This window comes from Mobula birostris, chromosome 2 (genome assembly GCF_030028105.1).
Source record: "Mobula birostris isolate sMobBir1 chromosome 2, sMobBir1.hap1, whole genome shotgun sequence".
NCBI lineage: Eukaryota > Metazoa > Chordata > Chondrichthyes > Myliobatiformes > Myliobatidae > Mobula > Mobula birostris.
This window is the reverse complement of record NC_092371.1, coordinates 40,018,534-40,033,150: the sequence shown is the minus strand read 5'-3', so window position 1 is coordinate 40,033,150 and position 14,617 is coordinate 40,018,534.

The following is a 14,617-nucleotide window of genomic DNA, read 5'->3' as shown; positions in this document are numbered from 1 at the left end:
ACCTCACATTTATCCACATTAAATTGCATCTGCCATGAATTTGCCCACTCACCTAACCTATCCAAGTCACCCTGCATCCTCTTAGCATCCTCCTCACAGCTAACACTGCCGTCCAGATTCGTGTCATCCGCAAACTTGGAGATGCTGCATTTAATTCCCTCATCTAAGTCATTAGTATATATTGTAAACAACTGGGGTCCCAGCACTGAGCCTTGCGGTACCCCACTAGTCACTGCCTGCCATTCTGAAAAGGTCCCATTTATTCCCACTCTTTGCTTCCTGTCTGCCAACCAATTCTCTATCCACATCAATATCTTACCCCTAATACCGTGTGCTTTAAGTTTGCACACTAATCTCCTGTGTGGGACCTTGTCAAAAGCCTTTTGAAAATCCAAATATACCACATCCACTGGTTCTCCCCTATCCACTCTACTAGTTACATCCTCAAAAAATTCTATGAGATTCGTCAGACATGATTTTCCTTTCACAAATCCATGCTGACTTTGTGCAATGATTTCACTACTTTCGAAATGTTCTGTTATCACATCTTTGATAACTGACTCTAGCATTTTCCCCACCACCGACGTTAGGCTAACTGGTCTATAATTCCCCAGTTTCTCTCTCCCTTCTTTTTTAAAGAGTGGGGTTACATTAGCCACCCTCCAATCCTCAGGAACTAGTCCAGAATCTAAAGAGTTTTGAAAAATTATCACTAATGCATCCACTATTTCTTGAGCTACTTCCTTAAGCACTCTGGGATGCAGACCATCTGGCCCTGGGGATTTATCTGCCTTTAATCCCTTCAATTTACCTAACACCACTTCCCTACTAACATGTATTTCCCTCAGTTCTTCCATCTCACTGGACCCTCTGTCCCCTACTATTTCCAGAAGATTATTTATGTCCTCCTTAGTGAAGACAGAACCAAAGTAGTTATTCAATTGGTCTGCCATGTCCTTGCTCCCCATAATCAATTCAGTAGCGTTGGAGGGACCAATAAAGAATTGAAAGCATTAGTTTTTCTGCATGTAATTGGCAAAGATGCTTTGGACATCTCTAACAACTTTCAAACTGATGAGAAAGGTTTTATGTTCGACACTCTGTACAAAATTTGATGAGTATTTTGTCCCAAGTAAAAACATCATATTCGAGAGATATAAGTTTTTCTTTTCCCTACGACCAGAAACAAGGTGTCAGCATTGAACAATACTTAGCTGAGTTTCACACACTGATTAAGTCCTGTGAACTTGGAGATTTGAGAAACTCACTAGTTAGAGATAGAATAGTTTGTGGAATTCCAGATAATGGACTCAGAGAAAGACCGCTGTGTTAAAAAAAATGATTTGATACTGGAAAAGGCGGTGAATATGTGTAGGACAGCAGAGACCACACAGGCACAAGCTAAGAAGCAGCACAGGACAGACACAACAGTGCATGTTGTGAAAACAGAGGAACAGCACACGAGGCGTTTCCCACAGTTACATCAAAGCAAAGAGAAAGGCTCAAACAGCAGGTAGTCACATTTCAAAGATGTGTCCTTCTTATGGAAAATCCTGCAATAATTGGGGGAAGAACAATCATTTTGCAAAGTGTTGCAAAGCTGGGGCAACCAACAGAAAGATGCACATGGTTGATGAAGAAATGGAAGAATTCTTTGTGGAATCTCCATGGACTGTTCATGCTAGTAAATCAGAATGGGTCGTTCCAGTGACTGTGAATGAGACAGTAATTCCATTCAAGTTTGACACTGGAGGCCAGGTGAATCTGTTATCCATGGATGATTACAAGACTCTCACAGAAAAGTGTAAGATTTACCCAGTGAACTTAAAAGTGACAGGCTACATTGGAGAGAATGTTCCAGTAAAAGGGGGTTGTATAGTGACCTTCAAGAATAAGGGGAAGCACCTAGACACAGCTGCTAATTAAAGAAAAGAGAGTACAACCAATATTAGGTCTGATTGCATGTGAAAATCTCAACTTGGTGAAAAGAGTTTTCATAGTACCTTTGTAGACCAAAGATGACCACAAGCTCCACCCCATAGTTGTTACATGTCACTTGCCAGTACACCAAAGGGCTCAGCGTATGTAAAAAATGAACATGTTGAACAGTTCTCACAGAGACAAAAACATTAAAGCAGCAAATGCACCTAATACACTTGTAGAAACCAATGGCAGAACAAAAATAATCATTAAGCCACCTCAGGGACTGATTGAAAGTTGCTGAATGGATACGGGACTGTAGTTGTTCATTATAATTGAAGGTGAAAAGACCGGCTACGGAATGTAGATATCATTGTTGGAAAGGATTATTGTTCCTTGCAGGTTTATGAGGACATAGCCTTCTTATATGTACATAATAAAGAACTTCAGTTCCAGTAGTTAATGCGAGGTGTTCACCCTGAACCAGGAGCTGCGATTATTATGGGGATGCGCATGCACAAGGTTGAGCAGCAGTTCAATCATAAAATGTTCTAATGTAAACCCACACAAAGTTTGTCTTTATCAAGAACAAATATAACAGTGCCTACCACTCTTGAACCCACCATTCCTTCTAAATTATCAAGCTAGTTGCCTGATATCTGGTCCTGGATGAGAAACATGCTTTGCTGAGAGAAACGAAACCATTGCCTTCCATTCCCACCACAGACTCCATTCTCCAGCCATTGACTTAACCTCTCTCTCTAGAGATTGTTTGAACCTAAATCAAATGTTTACACTTATGTGTTTGACCCTGAAAAGTTTTAACATCACCAGGATTTTCTGCTGTCAACATTTTCCAAAACTATAGAATATCTATAATATTCATAAACATTGAACAAAAATTCAAAAATAGACCACATCAACATATTTAAAACACTTTCAAGGGCTAAAACTAATTCAAACATAAAATCACTAAAATGACAAACAATTAGATAGATTTACATTTAATTAATGAATTCTGACAAATATATGTTTGGGAATGTCAGGGTTAAGATTTTTATGCAGAGAGTGGTGAGTGCATGGAATGGGCTGCCGGCAGTGGTGGTAGAGCAGATACAATAGGGTCTTTTAAGAGCTTCCTGGATAGGTACATGGAGCTTAGAAAAATAGAGGGCTATGGGTAAACCTAGGTAATTTCTGAAGTAAGTACATGTTCGGCACAGCATTGTGGGCTGAAGGACTGTACTGTGCTGTAGGTTTTCTGTGTTTCTATGCTCTATATTTCTATAACTTAGCTGCAAGACACCACTTAAGTGGAGCAAAGTCAACACCCATATATTTTAATGTGACTGATTGAAAATTAGTGCTCTATTGCTAGTTTGCATGAGGTGGTGGGTGGGGGGGGGAGGTGTTCCATGTCAGATTATGATCTGAGCGACATTTGAGAGTTATGAATTTGTACCTACAGCCCTTTGAAATGATTAATTTTTATCAAAGAGACTCTCCTGCATTAAAACTTGTGCATTCTGGTAAATACAATATATTAAGATTAAATATATTGAACATGTGAACTTTGTAATAATGAAACATCAAACTAAACAATAAGCTTAAGATTTTTTTCATAGCCAGAAAGAAGTTAACAGTGTTTTTAAACACTCTTACTAGAGAAGATGGCAAAAGAATATACACTGAAATATTAGTTCATATGACAACAAAATTCTATGGGAATCCTCTGACAAAAAGACAGTTGAAAATGAAAGATGTCTTCATTTTTTAAAGAAAGGGGCTTCCCTTCCTCCACTATCAACTCTGCTCTTAAACGCATCTCCCCCATTTCACGTACATCTGCTCTCACTCCATCCTCCCGCCACCCCACTAGGAATAAGGTTCCCCTGGTCCTCACCTACCAACCCACCAGCCTCCGGGTCCAACATATTATTCTCCGTAACTTCCACCACCTCCAACAGGATCCCACCACTAAGCACATCTTTCCCTCCCCCCCTCTCTCTGCATTCCGCAGGGATCGCTCCCTACACAACTCCCTTGTCCATTCGTCCCCCCCCATCCCTCCCCACTGATCTCCCCCCGGCACTTATCCGTGTAAGCGGAACAAGTGCTACACATGCCCTTACACTTCCTCCCTTACCACCATTCAGGGCCCCAAACAGTCCTTCCAGGTGAGGCAACACTTCACCTGTGAGTTGACTGGGGTGATATACTGCGTCCGGTGCTCCCGATGTGGCCTTTTATATATTGGCGAGACCCGACGCAGACGGGGAGACCGCTTTGCTGAACATCTACACTCTGTCCGCCAGAGAAAGCAGGATCTCCCAGTGGCCACACATTTTAATTCCACGTCCCATTCCCATTCTGACATGTCTATCCACGGCCTCCTCTACTGTAGAGATGAAGCCACACTCAGGTTGGAGGAACAACACCTTATATTCCGTCTGAGTAGCCTCCAACCTGATGGCATGAACATCGACTTCTCTAACTTCCGCTAGGCCCCACCTCCCCCTCGTACCCCATCTGTTACTTATTTTTATACACACATTCTTTCTCTCACTCTCCTTTTTCTCCCTCTGTCCCTCTGGATATACCCCTTGCCCATCCTTTGGGTCCCCCCCCCCCTTGTCTTTCTTCCTGGGCCTCCTGTCCCATGATCCTCTCGTATCCCCTTTTGCCAATCACCTGTCCAGCTCTTGGCTCCATCCCTCCCCCTCCTGTCTTCTCCTATCATTTTGGATCTCCCCCTCCCCCTCCAACTTTCAAATCCCTTACTCACTCTTCCTTCAGTTAGTCCTGACGAAGGGTCTCGGCCTGAAACGTCGACTGTACCTCTTCCTAGAGATGCTGCCTGGCCTGCTGCATTCACCAGCAACTTTGATGTGTGTTGCTTGAATTTCCAGCATCTGCAGAATTCCTGTTGTTTGAGTTGAAAATGAAAATTGTCTTTTTCAATTCTAAAAACTAGGACTTCAATTCAACAATATCTTAACAGTGTAGTAGTAGGGAAAGTATAATCATCTCAGAAAACTTCTTTGGATGCACATTGCAGTATATCCTGATTGGTTACATCATGGCCTAGTATGGAAACACCAATGCCTAAGAATAGGAAAGCCTACAAAAAGTAATAGATACAGTACAGTTCATCATAAGCAAAGCCCTCCCCTCCATTGAACACTTCTACGTGGAGCGCTACCACAAAAATGCAGCACCTATCATCAAGATCCCCACCATACAGGCCATGTTCTCTTCTCACTGCTGCCATCAGAAAGGAGCTAAGGGAGCCTTAGGTCCCACATCACCAAGTTATTACCCTTCAACCATCAGGCTTATGAACCAGTGTGGTTAACTTCACTCACCTCAACTTTGAACTTTGGACTTATGAACTCACTTTCAAGCTTTCAAGGACTCCACCACTCATGTTTGCAGTATTAATTTACATATTTATGTATTATTTATTATTATTATTGTATTTGTAGAATTTGTCTTTTGCAGATTGCTTGTCAGTCTTTGTGTGTGGTTTTTCATTGATCCTATTGTATTTCTTTGGTCTACTGCAAATGCAAGCAAGAAAAATAATCTCAAGGCAGTGTATGGCAACATTCTGTATACTACACATACTTTGATAATACATTTACATAGAACTTTGAACTTTGAAGTACTGGGCACTGATGAAGCTCTTGGAGAATCCTGTGAATTTTGACAAAGAGGAAGCCATGTTTCCAGTTTTTAATCATTATTCAATATCCTTGTATCGACTTCAGTGCTGGTGAAGAGCAGGATTGATCTCTGCTCTGATGCTCCTTCTAGTGGAAGCAATTTTTGTATTGGGAAAGATGGATATGATAAACTGCATAGTCTCTGCCTACGCCATATAATTCTGTGTTTCTACAGTTCCTCCAAAGGCTCCATTAGAGTTCTACACCAGCAAAAATTTTAATACCTTCAAAGGAAGTGGAGGATGAAGGAATACTAACCCCTTTTATTAGTTTACTCATCAATAATGGAAATATATTCACAACTTTGATGTATTTTACCAATTGCTTCGGATAGGAAAACTTTTTTTCCATAATCTCATTGTCTCAATATAAAGGTATGCATGCCTTCTATCACTTCAGACAAAAAAATATTTAATTACCCTGAAGAAAAAATGTTCATTGTTAACGACCTCTTAGGGGAACTTGGGTTAAGCCTGCATAATTCCTTTCATTTTCTCCTGAATAGCACATCCCACAGAACTGAAAAACCACATTGTACTTCTCTTACATATAATTGATGAGCTCCTGCTGATCATTATCCTTTTTTTGAACTCAGTGGCTTTGGTGGTACGAGGATTACAAATCCTCCCCCCATCCCTACAATATTATTGTCCATAACTTGAGAGTTATTCACGCTTAATGTATTTTCTCTTGAATATAATTTATGTTTTGTGGTTTTATCCACAAATGGTCAGATGGCATTTCAAACTTGGGTTCTTTTGTTTCTTGTATTATAATTAATGAGTCCTCCAGCCAGAGATCAGTAATCTAGTCTAACTGCATTGCTGTTGCATTACATTGTCTCTGAACATTGTCTGACTTTCTATCAATTGATTCCTATTTGGCTGAGTAGTACATTTTTTGCACAATGGTAACTGTTAGTTTATTCTGGCAGTGATATAAACTATTGGAAATGGGGACTTGGTTTTAGTCATCCAGCTTGACTCACGGTCTGAGCATTGCAATCCATTCCCGTCATGTAGTTGATGTCACTCACTCTTTGCTAAAACTGCAGAAGGTCTGGACCAAACTAAACCAATGGCACAACAGTTTTGAGGATTGGTATAGATTAAATAAACAGTTTATGGCTCATAGTAAAGGTTCAACATGAATATGTCAAACACCATTCACAATAATTATGTTAGTTGCGTATAATTAAAAATGTTGTATTTGACATGAACTTTCATTACCATAGAGGAATAGTGCTACAATTTTAACATTTCTGTGGTGCAGCTATTTAAATGCTAATGAGGGGCCACACAACAGCTACCTATTTTGGCCATGGCTTTGTTATATTAACATGTTCTTTTGAAGCAGGGAAAAGACATTACAATTGCTTTTAGCATATTTCCACTTAAGAGTTTTACTTATCTTGTGACCATTTAGAAAAGTTGCACCCTACCCCACAGAGAATTGAGTAATCCCAGTTTTCAAAAATCTGCACAATTGCAAGTCAACCTTTGTATCACTCCAAATGGAAACAACTCTTTAAATACTATTCCACCCTCTTTTCTCTCTGTGTGCACTTGCTTAAAACCCATGTTACACCTGCCATTTTATCAGTTCTGATGAGAGGTCATTGATTTGAAAAGTTATATTTTTCTCTCCATGGAAGGTGCCTGACCTCCTCAAGAAGAATATTATTTTTCACTCAAAGTGATGTAGGTCTGGACCTCACTGCCTGCAACAGAAGGGGGACAGAAACTCTCAACACATTGAAAAAGCAGTTGAATTAACACTTGAACAGCCATAACCAACAGGCAACAGCTAAATTAGTTCTTTCATTACCTCATCCCTGAATACACTGGGATGAATAGTTTATTGTTGTATTGTAATCGTTATAATTATTTCCAATACCTTTTTGTTTTATTTCTATTTCACCCTCTGCACCATTTTGCTTTTGATTTTTGATACTACATATTTTTCAAATCTTCTTCTGATAGTACAATGTGCCAGTTCCTTAAAATACAACATAAACTTTGTCTTCTCCCATCCCCTTAGGATATTGGTGAGATACTCGGGACAAACTGATAGTATTTTTTATTTGATTGAGCTTATAATATTTTAATGTAAAGAAAACAAGTTGCATTTATTTAATGTATTTTATTTTTCCAAGATATACCAAAGAACATCGCAGCTAATAAACTACTTTTGAAATACAACTACAGAATGAACATCAAAAACCCAACCACCAATTTACACACAAAAGTGTTCTGAAACAATAAGGTGATAATCACTGGATGATGCAAATACCAGCAACTTTCCAGTAAAGGAGAACATTTTACTTTGTTCAAAGATAAGCATTCAGTTCAATGAAATACTGATATTTATCACAGAATCTTCTTAAACTCTTCTTCTGCCCTTTCTGAATTACTTTAATTGACCCAATTTTCTTATGTCCTTTCAAAATAACTACAAACGTTTGTATATAAGAGGATGTTTCGCAGTACATTCTTAAAGGTTGTGAGTATAATCTTAGACTAGGAAATATTCCTCATATAATGCAAAACATTAATTTTCTTCCTATATATTATAGTGTTATGGGACATCTATTCATCATCTGGAATAATGTTCCTCAGATTTTCAATTTATCATTCAATTATCAACAATCATCTAAATTCTCTGTATGTACATTAATTGTTTCAACAGACTACAAACAATGCAATTATTTGCGTTAATTATTTTAGAAAACATCCTACTAGAAGCTATAGCTAATTATTAGTTTGGTAACCAATTGGAAGCACCAAGGAGCAAAATTTCCCAGTTAAGCAACAGCACAAATGTTAGTCATCTCTACCCTTGTTGAAATTAAATGAAGGAAAGTGCATTAAGCCTTGTAGCTTAAAAAGGTTCAGACAGAATATATTGTATAACGCCCTGGTTAAGATTTTTATTGCTGTGCTGTAGGAATTTCATTTTAGTGTTCTGTAAAAACAGTGTGTTCTACTTTTAGAATGTTTTGGTTTGGCTAAAAGATAAATGGCTATGATGTTCATTTTAAGACTGTTGTATCAGCCAATCAGGGTAGTAGAATTGGGCTGGAGAGAGAGCTGGGTGGAGTGAGATTTGTGATGGATAGTGTGGTTAGTGAGACTCTTTGGCAGGAGATGTGGAGAGGACAGGAGGGAAGATAGCCGAAGATGCCGTGGAAAGGAGCATCCCTATTGCACAAAGTGCTTTGTGCCAATAAATGGCTCCAAGGAGGAAGGGACAATACTCCTGAGAGAGCGCCCATTTAATCGAGATGGATCTTGGGCAATGTTCTGAATGTGGTGAATCCTTTCACGCAGACTGTGGGTCCAGCGCGTAAATAAAAAGACAACTTTACATTTGGACTGGGCTAACTGTAATGGGCCCTTTTATTTTTTTTCCTTTTCTTTTTCCTACTAACTGTTTGATAAAGATGAAATTTATAAATATACTTTCTTTATATTTTTATGTAATATACGATTTGTTATTTCATGCCGACCGACAATTGTGTATGGGCAGTACTTACGCTGCATTCACTCAGATTGCAGTTTCTTTAATCAGAACATCATGACGTTCCTGTTTGGTTGAACCTCAAATCATACCAATCCTATTGTTTATGAAAGGTAACCCTCTCACCCCTGAGTCCCGTGGCTGGTAGCAGGGCTGGCTAACGAGCCAAGTTTGCATATGAGCCCGGTGAAGAGGCTACAACTGTATTTGTCATGTGCAATGAACTTGTTTTGAGATAGGTATCCACTACAAATCTGCTCTTGGGCTTCCTGTTTTGCTTTTCATAACATCTATTATCTCCTCTTGAGCATCAGGTTATCTTTTACCATAAAATATCTGTCCTTGCATTTATTACTCTCAGATCAGAAAATTCCAGTCTTTGCTCGTTGAACAATTATCCTAAATAAACTTCAAAATTCTGATGCCATGTTCCACAATGTACCTGTTCTTCTACCCTTGCTAAATTACACTATACCCCATAATCAACACCGTTATATTAAAATACTCATTATTTTCAAGTCTCTCCATGTTGTAAATTCTTTCTCTCTATGTTCTAAATTTTTAACCTCTTCTAGGCCAACAATCCACTGACATCTCTGTGCTCTTCTAATTCTGGGATCTTGTGCATTCCAAATCTTAATCTCTGCATCACCAATAGTCATACCTCTAGCTAACTAGGCACCAATGTTAGGAAGGCCTTCCCTAGATTTCTTAATCTCTTCACCATTACCTTCCTTTGACATAACATGAAACTTGGCTTTTTGCAGTTTTTTTTTGTTTTTTTTTCCATACAACAGTTTGGTTTCAAATTTGTTTGATAATATTCTTGAGCTCTTTTTGCAAAATATTCACAGGTTGTCATTTTGGCATCCTTTGCTTTGGTATTAATGTCATATGTCATATGAGATGAAATTTATAAATGAAAATCATACATTTGAGCATACATGGGTTATGCTCAGACATTACAGATAAAACCATATAACACACATCCTTTAAAAAAAAGCAGCCACATTGAGAAAAATGGAGTTGCATTGAGCATTGGAAGTGATCATGTTGACTCTGAAATTCCCTCCAACTCTTGAGTCCTGCTTCTAAATTCAGTAGGACACTATTCATCATCTCAGTAGTAATCCCATGTAAAATTCCATCTTCCAAAGACCCTTACCCCAAATACTGTATAATTGAAGGTATCTTGAAAATTAGTACAGCAAAATAAAGTATTGATGCTATTAAGATAGTATGACTTCCCATTTCTTTCTCTGCTGATCACTGTTAGCTTATGCTAGAACTAGATGCTTTTGAGGCTGCATTGAAGGTAACACATTGTGTTAGCAAGGTAAACATGAGGAATTCTGCAGATGCTGGAAATTCAAGCAACACACATCAAAGTTGCTGGTGAACACTCCTGACGAAGGGTCTTGGCCTGAAACGTCGACTGTACCTCTTCCTAGAGATGCTGCCTGGCCTGCTGCGTTCACCAGCAACTTTGATGTGTGGTGTTAGCAAGGTAATCTGTTCCATTTGATTCTTTTTAGATATGTAAAACTTATTCAAAACAATGCCTCACTGGAGAAACAAAATTAGTTATACTGAAAATTTACCTTTTCCTTCAGATGAAATTACCAACTTTATATAAATGTTATGGTACAATTGGTACCTTATCATCACACCTTACATGAATGATATAATGATATGATGTGTGCATACATTGAGCAGCTCCATTTTACTGCTATGTTTTAGCTCCTATCATCTGCCATGAACTGATTTCATTTATATTACAGTATAACAGATAGAAATGTTTTACAATTTCGTTTGCATGAAACCTTTCTAAAAACTATTTCACGTGCTTTGTTTGGGATATGTAAAACTCTTTAAACAACAATTTGTATTTACATTGTCCCTTTCAGAATCAGATTTAATATCACAAACAAGAGAGAATCTGAAGATGCTGAAAATCAAAGCAACACACACAATAAATGCTACAGGAACTCAGCAGGCCAGGTGGTATCTATGGAAAAATAGTACAGTCGACATTTCAGGCCGAGATCCTTCAGTAGGACTGGAGAAAAAAAGACGAGGAGTAGATTTAAAAGATGGACGAGGGGAGAGAGAAACACAAGGTGATAGGTGAAACCAAGAGGGGGAGGGGTGAAGTAAATAGCTGGGAAGTTGATTGGTGAAAGAGATACAGGGCTGGAGAAGGGAGAATCTGATAGGTGGGGATAGAAGACCATGGAAGAAAGAAAAGCGGGGAGGAGCACCAGAGGGAGGCAATGGGCAGACAAGGAGATAAGCTGAGAGAAGGAAAAGAAGATGGGAACTGGTGAAGGAGAGGGCGGTGGGGGGAGGCACTGCCTGAAGTTCGAGAAATCGATGTTCAGGCCATCAGGTTGGAGGCTACCTAGAAAGAATATAAGGTGTTGTTCATCCAACTAGAATGTGACAACATCACAACAGTAGAGGAGGCCATAGACTGACATATCAAAGATTTCAAAGGTACATTTAATGTTAGAGAAATGTATACAATAATGTATCCTGAAATACTTTTACTTTGCAACATTCCATGAAAACAGATGAGTGCCCCCAGAGGATGAATGACAGTTAAGTGTTAGAACCCTAAAGTTACCCCCCCCACTCCCCTCCCTCCCATACATAAGCGGCAGCAAGCAACAATACACCCCTCCCCCCACCAGCAAAAAAAAATGCATTAGCACCCGCCACCAAGCACTCAAGCGTGAGCAAGGCAACAGCAAAGACACAGACTTGCAGTACTCCAAAGACTAGTTTGTTCACCCGGCATTCAATTTGCCACAGGCTCTCTCTCTCTCCCTAATATGGGAGAAGTAGGTATCTCCATTTCACAGCAAGAGGGGAGACATAACAAACAATTTGCTGGTTTACAAAGGTAAAAGTCCGTTGCATCACTTTTTTCGAGCTCTGTGCCCAAAGATCTTGTGGCTTTGGGCACACAGCCTTAGATCTTCCATCTCCCCCAACACACCAGTCTTCTTCTCGGACACTGACTTCCGATACCCCTAGGAATAATGGTGCATAGTTCCCTGAAGGTGGAATCTCATGTGGATAGGGTGGTGACGAAAGCTCTTAGTATGCTGGCCTTTATAAATCAGAGCATTGAGTATAGGAGTTGGGATGTAATGTTGAAATTGTATAAGGCATTGGTAAGGCCAAATTTGGAGTATTGTGTACAGTTCTGGTCACCAAATTATAGGAAAGATGTCAATAAAATTGAGAGAGTACAGAGGAGGTTTACTAAAATGTTGCCTGGGTTCCATCTCCTAAGTTACAGAGAAAGGTTGAACAAGTTAGGTCTTTATTCTTTGGAGCGTAGAAGGTTGAGAGGGGACTTGATAAAGGTGTTTAAAATTATGAGGGGGATAGATAGAGTTGATGTGGATAGGCTTTTTCCATTGAGAGTGCGGGAAATTCAAACAAAGGGACATGAGTTGAGAGTTAAAGGGCAAAAGTTTAGGGGTAACATGAGGGGGATCTTCTTTACTCAGAGAGTGGTGGCTGTGTGGAACGAGCTTCCAGCAGAAGTGGTTGAGGCAGGTTCGATGTTGTCGTTTAAAGTTAAATTGGATAGATATATGGACAGGAAGGGAATGGAGGGTTATGGGCTGAGTGCAGGTCGGTGGGACTAGGTGAGGGTAGGAGTTCGGCATGGACTAGAAGGGCTGAGATGGCCTGTTTCTATGCTGTAATTGTAATATGGTTATATCTCCAGAGCCACGAAAACTCGGTCCTCCGAAGGCGAGTGGAGCTCTTAGGCCGAGCCGTTGGCATGCCGAACAACTGCCAGTTGTGAAACCCCAAAAGCGGGTCCCATTCCTGCAAAGAACTGTAGTCAGCGTGTAACTTCAGGTCAAGGTCTTCAAAAGAACCCTGAATGGGGAAAATAGAGATATTAAAGATGGAAATAGAGCTGTTTCTGAAGATGCAAGCAAAGGAATCGCAGTTAGACGGCATTAACCCTCTTAAGCTCCACCTTCATCAGAATGGGAATGGGAAGTGGAATTAAAATGGATGGCCTCTGGGAGATCCCACATAGTCCTTGGCGAAATGGTCTCCCAATCTATGTCGAGTCTCACCAATATACAGGAGGTCACACTGGGAGCACCAGACACAGTATATGACCCCAACAGACTCACAAATGAAGTGTTACCTTACCTGGAAGGACTGTTTAGGGTCCCGAATGGTACATTTAATATCACTGGCACATGTCATGAAATTTGTTGTTTTACAGCAATAGGAAATATATATATATGTATGTGTATACATATGTTCATCCCTGTCCTTTTCTCTGACAAAGTGAAAGAGAAATGAGTTTTGGATTTCTTTATTATATCATTTATGGATTTAAAGATTTGGATGAGGATGGCAAATTACCTGCAAACTAGTAACAGTTTATTAAATTGAAGAGCCCATTCAAGATCTCAAGAGGTGCTGCAGATGGTGGAAATCCAGAGCAATACACACAATGTGCCTGAGGAGCTCAGCAGGTCAGGTAGCATCTATATGAATGGGAATAAGCAGTCAAAGTTTCAGGTTGAGACCCTTCATTGGCCTGAAACTTCAACTGTTAATTCCCCTTCATACATGTCGCCTGACCTGCTGAGCACCTGTCCAGCACAATGTGTGTATAGCCCATTCAAGATTTGTTGTCCTGGGACCAACCTGCCCTTCTTCGGGTCCAAGTGAGGATCTTCAAGGTATCAATGAATATTCTGCAGACTTTTGTAAGCTATCTGGCACATCAATGTGAAAAAGATGTGAATCTTTCCTCCGGCTTTTCATCACATTAAATATTACAGCAATGTGAAGTTTACATTGCACAGTTTAGTCTATCACAGAAATATTGCCTCACGTGATGTGTTTCCAGGTAATAAAGTACAACTCAGATAATGCAAGTGGTGCTTTTACAAGGAGCCATATTTGCCAAGTTGGCAGGACACCACCCAGAGGTCCTACCATGCTGGTGGCACTAGGGTCCTACATGGCAGGGCAAATCCGATCTTCATAAACTTCCAGGGGCAATTCATTAACTGAAGGAGTCATAAATGGAAGGAGGTTGCTAAGGGTGAAGGAATAGGATTTCACCCCAGTAGCTGCTGCTTTTGACATTTTCTTTGGTGATTGGAATCTGTAATCAACATCTGCAAATAAATAAGCAGATTAAAAGGAAAACATGACAAGATCAAAGCTGATAATTTCATAACCATTAATTTCAAAATTTTCCCAGAGGCCTTAGTATTAAGTTTGTAGCTCAAAAGAGTGTTGCTTAAGCACAGGGATTATGGAAAATTGAGCTTTGATATTAAGCTGTAAAACTAACTTTTTTGGCAGAAGGATTTTGGAATACCATTCAAAAGATGGCAGTTAAAGTCAAAGCCCATGAGTATTTTCAAACACATGGCTTTGATTTTAACCACCTC